A 12,978-nucleotide genomic window follows, 5' to 3' on the forward strand; every position below is an offset into this window, starting at 1 on the left:
AAAATAATGTAAAACATACGAATAACTAAAATAAATTGGATTACAGCAGGTTGATAATATGCTGTCCGCCCCTGTGATGTAGTGGTTAGTGTGATTAGCTGCCGCCCCCGGCCTACGCATCGAGTGCTCTAATACCGTCAGGGTCGGAAAAGAACAAGAGTTAACCCAAGGGAGGTGGGATATGATAGACAAAAGTAAGGAGCCTGGCACAAGTAAGTGGAAGCAACGTTAGGACACAATAAGGACCCATGCTCACGAACTGAGAGCTCCTGAGGCCCATTTTAGTCACCTCCTACGACTGGTAGGGGATTGCGTGGGTACCGGTATTATTCTACCACCCCCACCCACAGAAGATCGCGCGGTTGACGTATAGGTCCTTATCTTCAGTTGTACTCTCTCCCTACTCAAAGTCTCAGGCTCCACGACACTGCTCTTGAGGCGGTAGAGGTGGGGTATCTCGCTCATTTCGATGGAAAATCCAACCCTGGATCATAAACTGATTAAGAAAAAAGGAAAGTAACCATACTCGTATGAAGTAGACATTGTTCTGAATTAGTTACATGTTATACTTTCACCCATTTGTTTCACCCACTTTGGTTGGCAGTACTGCGGAAATGAAGTGAACCGACACTCTGCTCTCTACGCTGTCCACAATACCTAGGAAAGGTAGCGCTCTGGAAGACTCTTGCGTGCAGTAAAGGCCAGATTTTCCTCATGTAGTCCGGCTCCATGGCTAAATGGTTAGAGTTCTGGCCTTTAGTCACAGAGGACCCAAGTTAGATTCCCGGCGGGGTCGGAAATATTAACCATCACCGGTTAATTTCGCTGGCACGGGGACTGGGTACATGTTTCGTTTTCATCATTATTTCATCTTTATCACGGCGCGCAGGTCGTCTACGGGAGTCAAATCAAAAGACCTCCACCTGGTGAACCGTACACATCCTCGCACTCTCCCGGCACTAAAAGCCATTTTTTTTCCTCTTGCAATTCTTAAGGTTGAAACGAGCATCCGACGAGGACGGGATTCGAACCCACGCGTGCAGAGCACATTGGATTAGCAGTCCAACGCCTTAACCACTCGCCCACCTGGTCTCGCGGGTGGTTAGCATCAACAACATATGAAGAGAACGAAGAGAAAATGCTACTTCAGATTAGAGCCGAAGTACGAAGTAAGCTCAATTCGTCTCAACACGCTTAGGGCGCACTGAGGGACGTAAAAAATGCGATACGGGCCCATTTGCCCCTCAAAATAATGTAAAACATACGAATAAATAAAATAAATTGGATTACAGCAGGTAGATAATATGCAGTCCGCCCCTGGGGTGTAGTGGTTAGTGTGATTAGCTGCCACCCCCGGCCTAGGCATCGGGTGCTCTAATACCGTCAGGGTCGGAAAAGAACAAGAGTTAACCCAAGGGAGGTCGGATATGATAGATGAAAGTAAGGAGCCTGGCACAAGTAAGTGGAAGCAACGTTAGGACACAATAAGGACCCATGCTCACGAACTGAGAGCTCCTGAGGCCCATTTTAGTCACCTCCTACGACTGGTAGGGGATTGCGTGGGTACCGGTATTATTCTACCACCCCCACCCACAGAAGATCGCGCGGTTGACGTATAGGTCCTTATCTTCAGTTGTACTCTCTCCCTACTCAAAGTCTCAGGCTCCACGACACTGCTCTTGAGGCGGTAGAGGTGGGGTATCTCGCTCATTTCGAAGGAAAAACCAACCCTGGAGCGTAAACTGATTAAGAAAAAAGAAAAGTAACCATACTCGTATGAAGTAGACATTTTTCTGAATTAGTCACATGTAATACTTTCACCCATTTGTTTCACCCACTTTGGTTGGCAGTACTGCGGAAATGAAGTGAACCGACACTCTGCTCTCTACGCTGTCCACAATACCTAGGAATGGTAGCGCTCTGGAAGACTCTTGCGTGCAGTAAAGGCCAGATTTTCCTCATGCAGTCCGGCTCCATGGCTAAATGGTTAGCGTTCTGGCCTTCAGTCACAGAGGACCCAGGTTAGATTCCCGGCAGGGTCGGAAATATTGACCATCACTGGTTAATTTCGCTGGCACGGGGACTGGGTACATGTTTCGTTTTCATCATTATTTCATCTTTATCACGGCGCGCAGGTCGTCTACGGGAGTCAAATCAAAAGACTTCCACCTGGTGAACCGTACATATCCTCGCACTCTCCCGGCATTAAAGCCATTTTTTTTCCTCTTGCAATTCTTAAGGTTAAAAAGAGCATCCGACGAGGATGGGATTCGAAGCCACGCGTGCAGAGCACATTGGATTAGCAGGCCAACGCCTTAACCACTCGGCCACCTCGTCCAGCGAGTGGTTTGCCTCAAGCACATATGAAGAGAACGAAGAGAAAATGCTAGTTCAGATTAGAGCCGAAGTACGAAGTAAGCTCAATTCGTCTCAACACGCTTAGAGCGCACTGAGGGACGTAACGAATGCGATACGGGCCCACTTGCCTCTCAAAATAATTTAAAACATACGAATAACTAAAATAAATTGGATTACAGCAGGTAGATAATATGCAGTCCGCCCCTGTGGTGTAGTGGTTAGTGTGATTAGCTGCCACCCCCGGCCTAGGCATCGAGTGCTCTAATACCGTCAGGGTCGAAAAGAACAAGAGTTACCCCAAGGAAGGTCGGATATGATAGATGAAAGTAAGGAGCCTGGCACAAGTAAGTGCAAGCAACGTTAGGACTCAATAAGGACCCATGCTCCCGAACTGAGAGCTTTTGAGGCCCATTTTGGTCACCTCTTAAGACAGGTAGGGGATTGCGTGGGTACCGGTATTATTGTATCACCCCAACCCGCAGAAGATCTCGTGGGCGAGGAATGGATCCTTATCTTCAGTTGTATTCTCTCCCTACTCAAAGTCTCAAGCTCCACGACACTGCTCTTGAGGCAGTAGAGGTGGGGTCGCTCGCTCAGTTCGAAGGAAAACCAACCCTGGAGCGTAAACGGATTAAGAAAAAAGAAAAGTAACCATACTCCTATGAAGTAGACATTGTTCTGAATTAGTCATATGTAATACTTTTAACATTTGTTTCACCCACTTTGGTTGGCAGTACTGCGGAAATGAAGTGAAACGACACTCTGCTCTCTACGCTGTCCACAATACCTAGCAAAGGCAGTGCTCTGGAAGACTCCTGCGTGCACTAAAGGCCAGATTTTCCTCATGCAGTCCGGCTCCATGGCTAAATGGTAAGCGTTCTCGCCTTTAGTCACAGAGGACCCAGGTTAGATTCCCGGCAGGGTCGGAAATATTAACCATCACTGGTTAACTTCGCTGGCACGGGTACTGGGTACATGTTTCGTTTTCATCATCATTTCATCTTTATCACGGCGCGCAGGTCGCGTACGGGAGTCAAATCAAAAGACCTGCACCTGGCGAACCGTACATATCCTCGGAATCTCCCGGCACTAAAAGCCATTTTTTTTTCCTCTTGCAATTCATACGGTTAAAACGAGCATCCGACGAGGGTGGGATTCGAACCCACGCGTGCAGAGGACATTGGATTAGCAGTCCAACGCCTTAACCACTCGGCCACCTCGTCCCGCGTGTGGTTAGCCTCAAGCACATATGAAGAGAACGAAGAGAAAATGCTAGTTCAGATTAGAGCCGAAGTACGAAGTAAGCTCAATTCGTCTCAACACGCTTAGAGCGCACTGAGGGACGTAACGAATGCGATAACGGCCCACTTCATCATCATCATCATCTGTTTACCCTCCAGGTTCGGTTTTTCCGTCGGACTCAGCGAGGGATCCCACCTTTACCGCCTCAAGGCCAGTGTCCTGGAGCTTCAGACTCTTTGTCGGCGGATACAACTGAGGAGAATGACCAGTACCTCGCCCAGGCGGCCTCACCTGCTATGCTGAACAGGGGCCTTGTGGAGGGATGGGAAGATCGGATGGGATAGGCAAGGAAGAGGGAAGGAAGCGGCCGTGGCCTTAAGTTAGGTACCATCCCGGCATTCGCCTGGAGGAGAAGTGGAAAACACCGGAAAACCACTTCCAGGATGGCTGAGGTGGGAATCGAACCCACCTCTACTCAGTTGACCTCCCGAGGCTGAGTGGACCCCGTTCCAGCCCTCGTACCACTTTTCAAATTTCGTGGCAGAGCCGGGAATCGAACCCGGGCCTCCGGGGGTGACAGCTAATTACGCTAACCACTACACCACAGAGGCGCGCTTACGGGTCCACTTGCCCCTCAAAATAATGTAAAACATACGAATAACTAAAATAAATAGGATTACAGCAGGTAGATAATATGCAGTCCGCCCCTGTGATGTAGCGGTTACTGTGATTAGCCGCCACCCCCGGCCTAGGCATCGAGTGCTCTAATACCGTCAGGCTCGGAAAAGAACAAGTGTTAACCCAAGGGAGGTCGGATATGACAGACGAATGTAAGGAGCCTGGCATTAGTAAGTGGAAGCAATGTTAGGACTCAATAAGGACACATGCTCCCGAACTGAGAGCTCCTGACGCAGATTTTAGTCACCTCCTACGACTGGTAGGGGATTGCGTGGGTACCGGTATTATTCTACCACCCCCACCCACACAAGATCGCGCGGGCGAGGTATAGGTCCTTATCTTCAGTTGTACTCTCTCCCTACTCAAAGTCTCAGGCTCCACGACACTGCTCTTGAGGCGGTAGAGGTGGGGTACCTCGCTAAGTTCGAAGGAAAAACCAACCCTGGAGCGTAAACTGATTAAGAAAATAGAAAAGTAACCATACTCGTATGAAGTAGACATTGTTCTGAATTAGTTACATATAATACTTTTACCCGTCCGAATCTGTGGTGTAGTGGTTAGCGTGATTAGCTGCCACCCCCGGAGGTCCGGGTTCGATTCCCGGCTCTGCCACGAAATTTGAAAAGTGGTATGAGGGCTGGAATGGGGTCCACTCAGCCTCGGGAGGTCAACTGAGTAGAGGTGGGTTCGATTCCCACCTCAGCCATCCTGGAAGTGGTTTTCCGTGGTTTCCCACTTCTCCTCCAGGCGAATGCCGGGATGGTACCTAACATAAGGCCACGGCCGCTTCCTTCCCTCTTCCTTGCCTATCCCTTCCAATTTTCCCATCCCTCTACAAGGCCCCTGTTCAGCATTGCAGGTGAGGCCGCCTGGGCGAGGTACTGGTCATTCTCCCCAGTTGTATCCCCGACCAAGAGTCTGAAGCTCCAGGACACTGCCCTTGAGGCGGTAGAGGTGGGATCCCTCGCTGTGTCCGAGGGAAAAGCCGACCCTGGAGGGTAAACAGATGATGATGATGATGATGATGAATACATTTACCCATTTGTTTCACCCACTTTGGTTGGCAGTACTGCGGAAATGAAGTGAACCGACACTCTGCTCTCTACGCTGTCCACAATACCTAGGAATGGTAGCGCTCTGGAAGACTCTTGCGTGCAGTAAAGGCCAGATTTTCCTCATGTAGTCCGGCTCCATGGCTAAATGGTTAGCGTTCTGGCCTTTAGTCACAGAGGACCCAAGTTCGATTCCCGGCAGGGTCGGAAATATTAACCATCACTGGTTAATTTCGCTGACACGGGGACTGGGTACATGTTTCGTTTTCATCAGTATTTTATCTTTATCACGGCGCGCAGGTCGTCTACGGGAGTCAAATCAAAAGACCTCCACCTGGTGAACCGTACATATCCTCGCACACTCCCGGCACTAAAAGCCATTTTTTTTCCTCTTGCAATTCTTAAGGTTAAAACGAGCATCCGACGAGGACGGGATTCGAACCCACGCGTGCAGAGCACATTGGATTAGCAGTCCAACGCCTTAACCACTCGGCCACCTGGTCTCGCGGTTGGTTAGCATCAAGCACATGTGAAGAGAACGAAGAGAAAATGCTAGTTCATTTTAGAGCCGAAGTACGAAGTAAGCTCAATTCGTCTCAACACGCTTAGGGCGCACTGAGGGACGTAACAAATGCGATACGAGCCCACTTGCCCCTCAAAATAATGTAAAACATACGGATAAATAAAATAAATTGGATTACAGCAGGTAGATAATATGCAGTCCGCCCCTGTGGTGTAGTGGTTAGTGTGATTAGCTGCCACCCCCGGCCTAGGCATCGAGTGCTCTAATACCGTCAGGGTCGGAAAAGAACAAGAGTTAACCCAAGGGAGGTCGGATATGATAGATGAAAGTAAGGAGCCTGGCACAAGTAAGTGGAAGCAACGTTAGGACACAATAAGGACCCATTCTCACGAACTGAGAGCTCCTGAGGCCCATTTTAGTCACCTCCTACGACTGGTAGGGGATTGCGTGGGTACCGGTATTATTCTACCACCCCCACCCACAGAAGATCGCGCGGTTGACGTATAGGTCCTTATCTTCAGTTGTACTCTCTCCCTACTCAAAGTCTCAGCCTCCACTACACTGCTCTTGAGGCGGTAGAGGTGGGGTATCTCGCTCATTTCGAAGGAAAAACCAACCCTGGAGGGTAAACTGATTAAGAAAAAAGGAAAGTAACCATACTCGTATGAAGTAGACATTGTTCTGAATTAGTTACATGTTATACTTTCACCCATTTGTTTCACCCACATTGGTTGGCAGTACTGCGGAAATGAAGTGAACCGACACTCTGCTCTCTACGCTGTCCACAATACCTAGGAATGGTAGCGCTCTGGAAGACTCCTGTGTGCACTAAAGGCCAGATTTTCCTCATGCAGTCCGGCTCCATGGCTAAATGGTTAGCGTTCTGGCCTTTAGTCACAGAGGACCCAGGTTAGATTCCCGGCAGGGTCGGAAATATTAACCATCACTGGTTAATTTCGCTGGCACGGGGGCTGGGTACATGTTTCGTTTTCATCATTATTTCATCTTTATCACGGCGCGCAGGTCGTCTACGGGAGTCAAATCAAAAGACCTCCACCTGGTGAACCGTACATATCCTCGCACTCTCCCGGCACTAAAAGCCATTTTTTTTCCTCTTGCAATTCTTAAGTTTAAAATGAGCATCCGACGAGGATGGGATTCGAACCCACGCGTGCAGAGCACATTGGATTAGCAGTCCAACGCCTTAACCACTCGGCCACCTTGTCTCGCGGGTGGTTAGCATCAAGCACATATGAAGAGAACGAAGAGAAAATGCTAGTTCAGATTAGAGCCGAAGTAGGAAGTAAGCTCAATTCGTCTCAACACGCTTAGGGCGCACTGAGGGACGTAACGAATGCGATACGGGCGCACTTCTTCTTCTTCTTAATCTGTTTATTGTCCAGGGTTGGCTTTTCCCTCGGACTTAGCGAGGGATCCCACCTCTACCGCCTCAAGGGCAGTGTCCTGGAACTTCAGACATCGGATCGGGGGATACAACTGGGGAGAATGATCAGTACCTCGCCCAGGCGGCCTCACCTGCTATACTGAACAGGGGCCTTGGTGGGGAATGGGAAGATTGGAAGGGATAGACAAGGAAGAGGGAAGGAAACGGCCGTGGGCTTAAGTTAGGTACCATCCCGGCATTTGCCTGGAGGAGAAGTGGGAAACCACGGAAAACCACTTCCAGGATGGTTGAGGTGGGAATCGAACCCACCTCTACTCAGTTGACCTCCCGAGGCTGAGTGGACCCCGTTCCAGCCCTCGTACCACTTTTCATATTTCGTGGCAGAGCCGGGAATCGAACCCGGGCCTCCGGGGGTGGCAGCTAATTACGCTAACCACTACACCACAGAGGCGCGCTTACGGGTCCACTTGCCCCTCAAAATAATGTAAAACATACGAATAACTAAAATAAATAGGATTACAGCAGGTAGATAATATGCAGTCCGCCCCTGTGATGTAGTGATTAGTGTGATTAGCTGCCACCCCCGGCCTAGGCATCGAGTGCTCTAATACCGTCAGGCTCGGAAAAGAACAAGCGTTAACCGCAGGGTGGTCGCATATGATAGATGAAAGTAAGGAGCCTGGCACAAGTAAGTGGAAGCAACGTTAGGACTCAATAAGGAACCATACTCCCGAACTGAGAGCTCCTGAGGCCCATTTTAGTCACCTCTTAAGACAGGTAGGTGATTGCGTGGGTACCGGTATTATTCTACCACCCCCACCCACAGAAGATCTCGTGGGCGAGGTATAGGTCCTTATCTTCAGTTGTACTCTCTCCCTACTCAAAGTCTCAGGCTCCACGACACTGCCCTTGAGGCGGTAGAGTTTGGGTCCCTCGCTCAGTTCGAAGGAAAAACCAACCCTGGAGCGAAAACGGATTAAGAATAAAGAAAAGTAACCATACTCCTATGAAGTAGACATTGTTCTGAATTAGTTATATGTAATACTCTTACCCATTTGTTTCACCGACTTTGGTTGGCAGTACTGCGGAAATGAAGTGAACCGACACCCCGCTCTCTACGCTGTCCACAATACCTAGGAAAGGTAGCGCTCTGGAAGACCCTTGCGTGCAGTAAAGGCCAGATTTTCCTCGTGCAGTCCGGCTCCAAGGCTAAATGGTTAGCGTTCTGGCCTTTAGTAACAGAGGACCCGGGTTAGATTCCCGGCAGGGTCGGAAATATTAACCATCACTGGTTAATTTCGCTGGCACGGGGACTGGGTACATGTATCGTTTTCACCATCACTTCATCTTTATCACGGCGCGCAGGTCGTCTATGGGTGTCAGATCAAAAGACCTGCACCTGGCGAACCGTACATATCCTCGGACTCTCCCGGCACTAAAAGCCATTTTTTTTTCCTCTTGCAATTCTTAAGGTTAAAACGAGCATTCGACGAGGATGGTATTCGAACCCACGCGTGCTGAGCACATTGGATTAGCAGTCCAACGCCTTAACCACTCGGCCACCTCGTCTCGCTTGGTGTTAGGCTCAAGCACATATGAAGAGAACGAAGAGGATATGCTAGTTCAGATTAGAGCCGAAGTACGAAGTAAGCTCAATTCGTCTCAAAACGCTTAGAGCGCACTGAGGGACGTAACGAATGCGATACGGGCCCACTTGCCCCTCAAAATAATGTAAAACTTACGAATAACTAAAATAAATAGGATTACACCAGGCAGATAATATGCAGTCCGTCCCTGTGGTGTAGTGGTTAGTGTGATTAGCTGCCACCCCCGGCCTAGGCATCGAGTGCTCTAATACCGTCAGGGTCGGAAAAGAACAAGAGTTACCCCATGGGAGGTCGGATATGATAGATGAAAGTAAGGAGCCTGGCACAAGTAACGTTGCTTACGTTAGGACTCAATAACGACCCATGCTCCCGAACTGAGAGCTCCTGAGGCCCATTTTAGTCACCTCTTAAGACAGGTAGGGGATTGCGTGGGTACCGGTATTATTCTACCACCCCCACCCGCAGAAGATCTCGTGGGCGAGGTATAGGTCCTTATCTTCAGTTATATTCTCTCCCTACTCAAAGTCTCAGGCTCCACGACACTGCTCTTGAGGCGGTAGAGGTGGGGTCGCTCGCTCAGTTCGAAGGAAAAACCAACCCTGGAGCTTAAACGGATTAAGAAAAAACAAAGTAACCATACTCGTATGAAGTAGACAATGTTCTGAATTAGTTACATGTAATACATTTAAACATTTGTTTCACCCACTTTGGTTGGCAGTACTGCGGAAATGAAGTGAAACGACACTCTGCTCTCTACGCTGTCCACAATACCTAGCAAAGACAGTGCTCTGAAAGACTCCTGCGTGCACTAAAGGCCAGATTTTCCTCATGCAGTCCGGCTCCATGGCTAAATGGTTAGCGTTCTGGCCATTAGTAACAGAGCACCCAGGTTAGATTCCCGGCAGGGTCGGAAATATTAACCATCACTGGTTAATTTCGCTAGCACGGGGACTGGGTACATGTTTCGTTTTCATCATTATTTCATCATTATCACGGCGCGCAGGTCGTCTATGGGGGTCAAATCAAAAGACCTCCACCTGGTGAACCGTACATATCCTCGGACTCTCCCGGCACTAAAAGCCATTTTTTTTTCCTCTTGCAATTCTTAAGGTTAAAAGAAGTATCCGACGAGGATGGGATTCGAACCCACGCGGGCAGAGCACATTGGATTAGCAGTCCAGCACCTTAATCACTCGGCCACCCCGTCCCGCGGGTGGTTAGCCTCAAGCACATATGAAGAGAACGAAGAGGAAATGCTAGTTCAGATTAGAGCCGAAGTACGAAGTAAGCTCAATTCGTCTCAACACGCTTAGAGCGCACTGAGGGACGTAAAGAATGCGATACGGGCCCACTTGCCCCTCAAAATAATGTAAAACATACGAATAACTAAAATAAATTGGATTACAGCAGGTAGATAATATGCAGTCCGCCCCTGTGATGTAGTGGTTAGTGTGATTAGCTGCCACCCCCGGCCTAGTCATCGAGTGCTCTAATACCGTCCGGCTCGGAAAAGAACAAGTGTTAACCCAAGGGAAGTCGGATATGACAGATGAATGTAAGGAGCCTGGCACAAGTAAGTGGAAGCAACGTTAGGACTCAATAAGGACACATGCTCCCGAACTGAGAGCTCCTGACGCCCATTTTAGTCACCTCCTACGACTGGTAGGGAATTGCGTGGGTACCGGTATTATTCTACCACCCCCACCCACAGAAGATCGCGCGGTTGAGGTATAGGTCCTTATCTTCAGTTGTACTCTCTCCCTACTCGAAGTCTCAGGCTCCACGACACTGCTCTTGAGGCGGTAGAGGTGGGGTACCTCGCTCATTTCGAAGGAAAAACCAACCCTGGAGCGTAAACTGATTAAGAAAAAAGGAAAGTAACCATACTCGTATGAAGTAGACATTGTTCTGAATTAGTTACATGTTATACTTTCACCCATTTGTTTCACCCACTTTGGTTGGCAGTACTGCGGAAATGAAGTGAACCGACACTCTGCTCTCTACGCTGTCCACAATACCTAGGAAAGGTAGCGCTCTGGAAGACTCTTGCGTGCAGTAAAGGCCAGATTTTCCTCATGCAGTCCGGCTCCAAGGCTAAATGGTTAGCGTTCTGGCCTTTAGTAACAGAGGACCCGGGTTAGATTCCCGGCAGGGTCGGAAATATTAACCATCACTGGTTAATTTCGCTGGCACGGGGACTGGGTACATGTATCGTTTTCACCATCACTTCATCTTTATCACGGCGCGCAGGTCGTCTATGGGTGTCAGATCAAAAGACCTGCACCTGGCGAACCGTACATATCCTCGGACTCTCCCGGCACTAAAAGCCATTTTTTTTCCTCTTGCAATTATTAAGGTTAAAACGAGCATTCGACGAGGATGGGATTCGAACCCACGCGTGCAGAGCACATTGGATTAGCAGTCCAACGCCTTAACCACTCGGCCACCTCGTCTCGCTTGGTGTTAGGCTCAAGCACATATGAAGAGAACGAAGAGGAAATGCTAGTTCAGATTAGAGCCGAAGTACGAAGTAAGCTCAATTCGTCTCAAAACGCTTAGAGCGCACTGAGGGACGTAACGAATGCGATACGGGCCCACTTGCCCCTCAAAATAATGTAAAACATACGAATAACTAAAATAAATAGGATTACACCAGGCAGATAATATGCAGTCCGCCCCTGTGGTGTAGTGGTTAGTGTGATTAGCTGCCACCCCCGGCCTAGGCATCGAGTGCTCTAATACCGTCAGGGTCGGAAAAGAACAGGAGTTACCCCAAGGGAGGCCGGATATGATAGATGAAAGTAAGGAGCCTGGCACAAGTAAGTGCAAGCAACGTTAGGACTCAATAAGGACCCATGCTCCCGAACTGAGAGCTCCTGAGGCCCATTTTAGTCACCTCTTAAGACAGGGAGGGGATTGAGTGGGTACCGTTATTATTCTACCACCCCCACCCGCAGAAGATCTCCTGGGCGAGGTTTAGGTCCTTATCTTCAGTTGTATTCTCTCCCTACTCAAAGTCTCAGGCTCCACGACACTGCTCTTGAGGCGGTAGAGGTGGGGTCGCTCGCTCAATTCGAAGGAAAAACCAACCCTGGAGCGTAAACGGATTAAGAAAAAACAAAACTAACCATACTCGTATGAAGTAGACATTGTTCTGAATTAGTTATACGTAATACTTTTAAACATTTGTTTCACCCACTTTGGTTGGCAATACTGCGGAAATGAAGTGAAACGACACTCTGCTCTCTACGCTGTCCACAATACCTAGCAAAGGCAGTGCTCTGGAAGACTCCTGCGTGCACTAAAGGCCAGATTTTCCTCATGCAGTCCGGCTCCATGGCTAAATGGTTAGCGTTCTGGCCTTTAGTAACAGAGGACCCAGGTTAGATTCCCGGCAGGGTCGGAAATATTAACCATCACTGGTTAATTTCGCTAGCACGGGGACTGGGTACATGTTTCGTTTTCATCATCATTTCACCTTTATCACGGCGCGCAGGTCGTCTATGGGAGTCAAATCAAAAGACCTGCACCTGGCGAACCGTACATACCCTCGGACTCTCCCGGCACTAAAAGCCATTTTTTCTCCTCTTGCAATTCTTAAGGTTGAAACGAGCATCCGACGAGGGTGGGATTCGAACCCACGCGTGCAGAGCACATTGGATTAGCAGGCCAACGCCTTAACCACTCGGCCACCTCGTCTCGCGGGTGGTTAGCCTCAAGCACATATGAAGAGAACGAAGAGAAAATGCTAGTTCAGATTAGAGCCGAAGTACGAAGTAAGCTCAATTCGTCTCAACACGCTTAGAGCGCACTGAGGGACGTAACAAATGCGATACGGGCCCACTTGCCCCACAAAATAATGTAAAACATACGAATAACTAAAATAAATTGGATTACAGCAGGTAGATAATATGCAGTCCGCCCCTGTGGTGTAGTGGTTAGTGTGATTAGCTGCCACCCCCGGCCTAGGCATCGAGTGCTCTAATACCGTCAGGGTCGGAAAAGAACAAGAGTTACCACAAGGGAGGTCGGATATGATAGATGAAAGTAAGGAGCCTGGCACAAGTAAGTGCAAGCAACGTTAGGACTCAATAATAACCCATGCTCCCGAAC

The 12,978-nt window shown here is 49.0% G+C and overlaps 9 non-coding genes across 9 annotated transcripts; all 9 read right to left on the bottom strand.

Moving 5' to 3' along the window:
* Positions 1-1,010: 1,010 nt before the first annotated feature.
* TRNAS-GCU (transfer RNA serine (anticodon GCU)) lies at positions 1,011-1,092 on the bottom strand. Its single transcript has one exon. It is a non-coding gene; the product is annotated as a tRNA-Ser (tRNA).
* Positions 1,093-2,255: 1,163 nt separating this feature from the next.
* TRNAS-GCU (transfer RNA serine (anticodon GCU)) lies at positions 2,256-2,337 on the bottom strand. The gene has a single exon. It is a non-coding gene; the product is annotated as a tRNA-Ser (tRNA).
* Positions 2,338-3,499: 1,162 nt separating this feature from the next.
* On the bottom strand, positions 3,500-3,581 carry TRNAS-GCU (transfer RNA serine (anticodon GCU)). The gene has a single exon. It is a non-coding gene; the product is annotated as a tRNA-Ser (tRNA).
* A 2,170-nt stretch (positions 3,582-5,751) lies between these two features.
* On the bottom strand, positions 5,752-5,833 carry TRNAS-GCU (transfer RNA serine (anticodon GCU)). Its single transcript has one exon. It is a non-coding gene; the product is annotated as a tRNA-Ser (tRNA).
* A 1,164-nt stretch (positions 5,834-6,997) lies between these two features.
* Positions 6,998-7,079, bottom strand: TRNAS-GCU (transfer RNA serine (anticodon GCU)). Its single transcript has one exon. It is a non-coding gene; the product is annotated as a tRNA-Ser (tRNA).
* Positions 7,080-8,745: 1,666 nt separating this feature from the next.
* TRNAS-GCU (transfer RNA serine (anticodon GCU)) lies at positions 8,746-8,827 on the bottom strand. The gene has a single exon. It is a non-coding gene; the product is annotated as a tRNA-Ser (tRNA).
* Positions 8,828-9,990: 1,163 nt separating this feature from the next.
* Positions 9,991-10,072, bottom strand: TRNAS-GCU (transfer RNA serine (anticodon GCU)). The gene has a single exon. It is a non-coding gene; the product is annotated as a tRNA-Ser (tRNA).
* Positions 10,073-11,236: 1,164 nt separating this feature from the next.
* TRNAS-GCU (transfer RNA serine (anticodon GCU)) lies at positions 11,237-11,318 on the bottom strand. The gene has a single exon. It is a non-coding gene; the product is annotated as a tRNA-Ser (tRNA).
* A 1,164-nt stretch (positions 11,319-12,482) lies between these two features.
* Positions 12,483-12,564, bottom strand: TRNAS-GCU (transfer RNA serine (anticodon GCU)). Its single transcript has one exon. It is a non-coding gene; the product is annotated as a tRNA-Ser (tRNA).
* Between the last annotated feature and the right edge of the window lie 414 nt (positions 12,565-12,978).

The sequence above is a fragment of the Anabrus simplex genome, chromosome 1 (genome assembly GCF_040414725.1).
Source record: "Anabrus simplex isolate iqAnaSimp1 chromosome 1, ASM4041472v1, whole genome shotgun sequence".
Taxonomy (NCBI): Eukaryota; Metazoa; Arthropoda; class Insecta; order Orthoptera; family Tettigoniidae; genus Anabrus; species Anabrus simplex.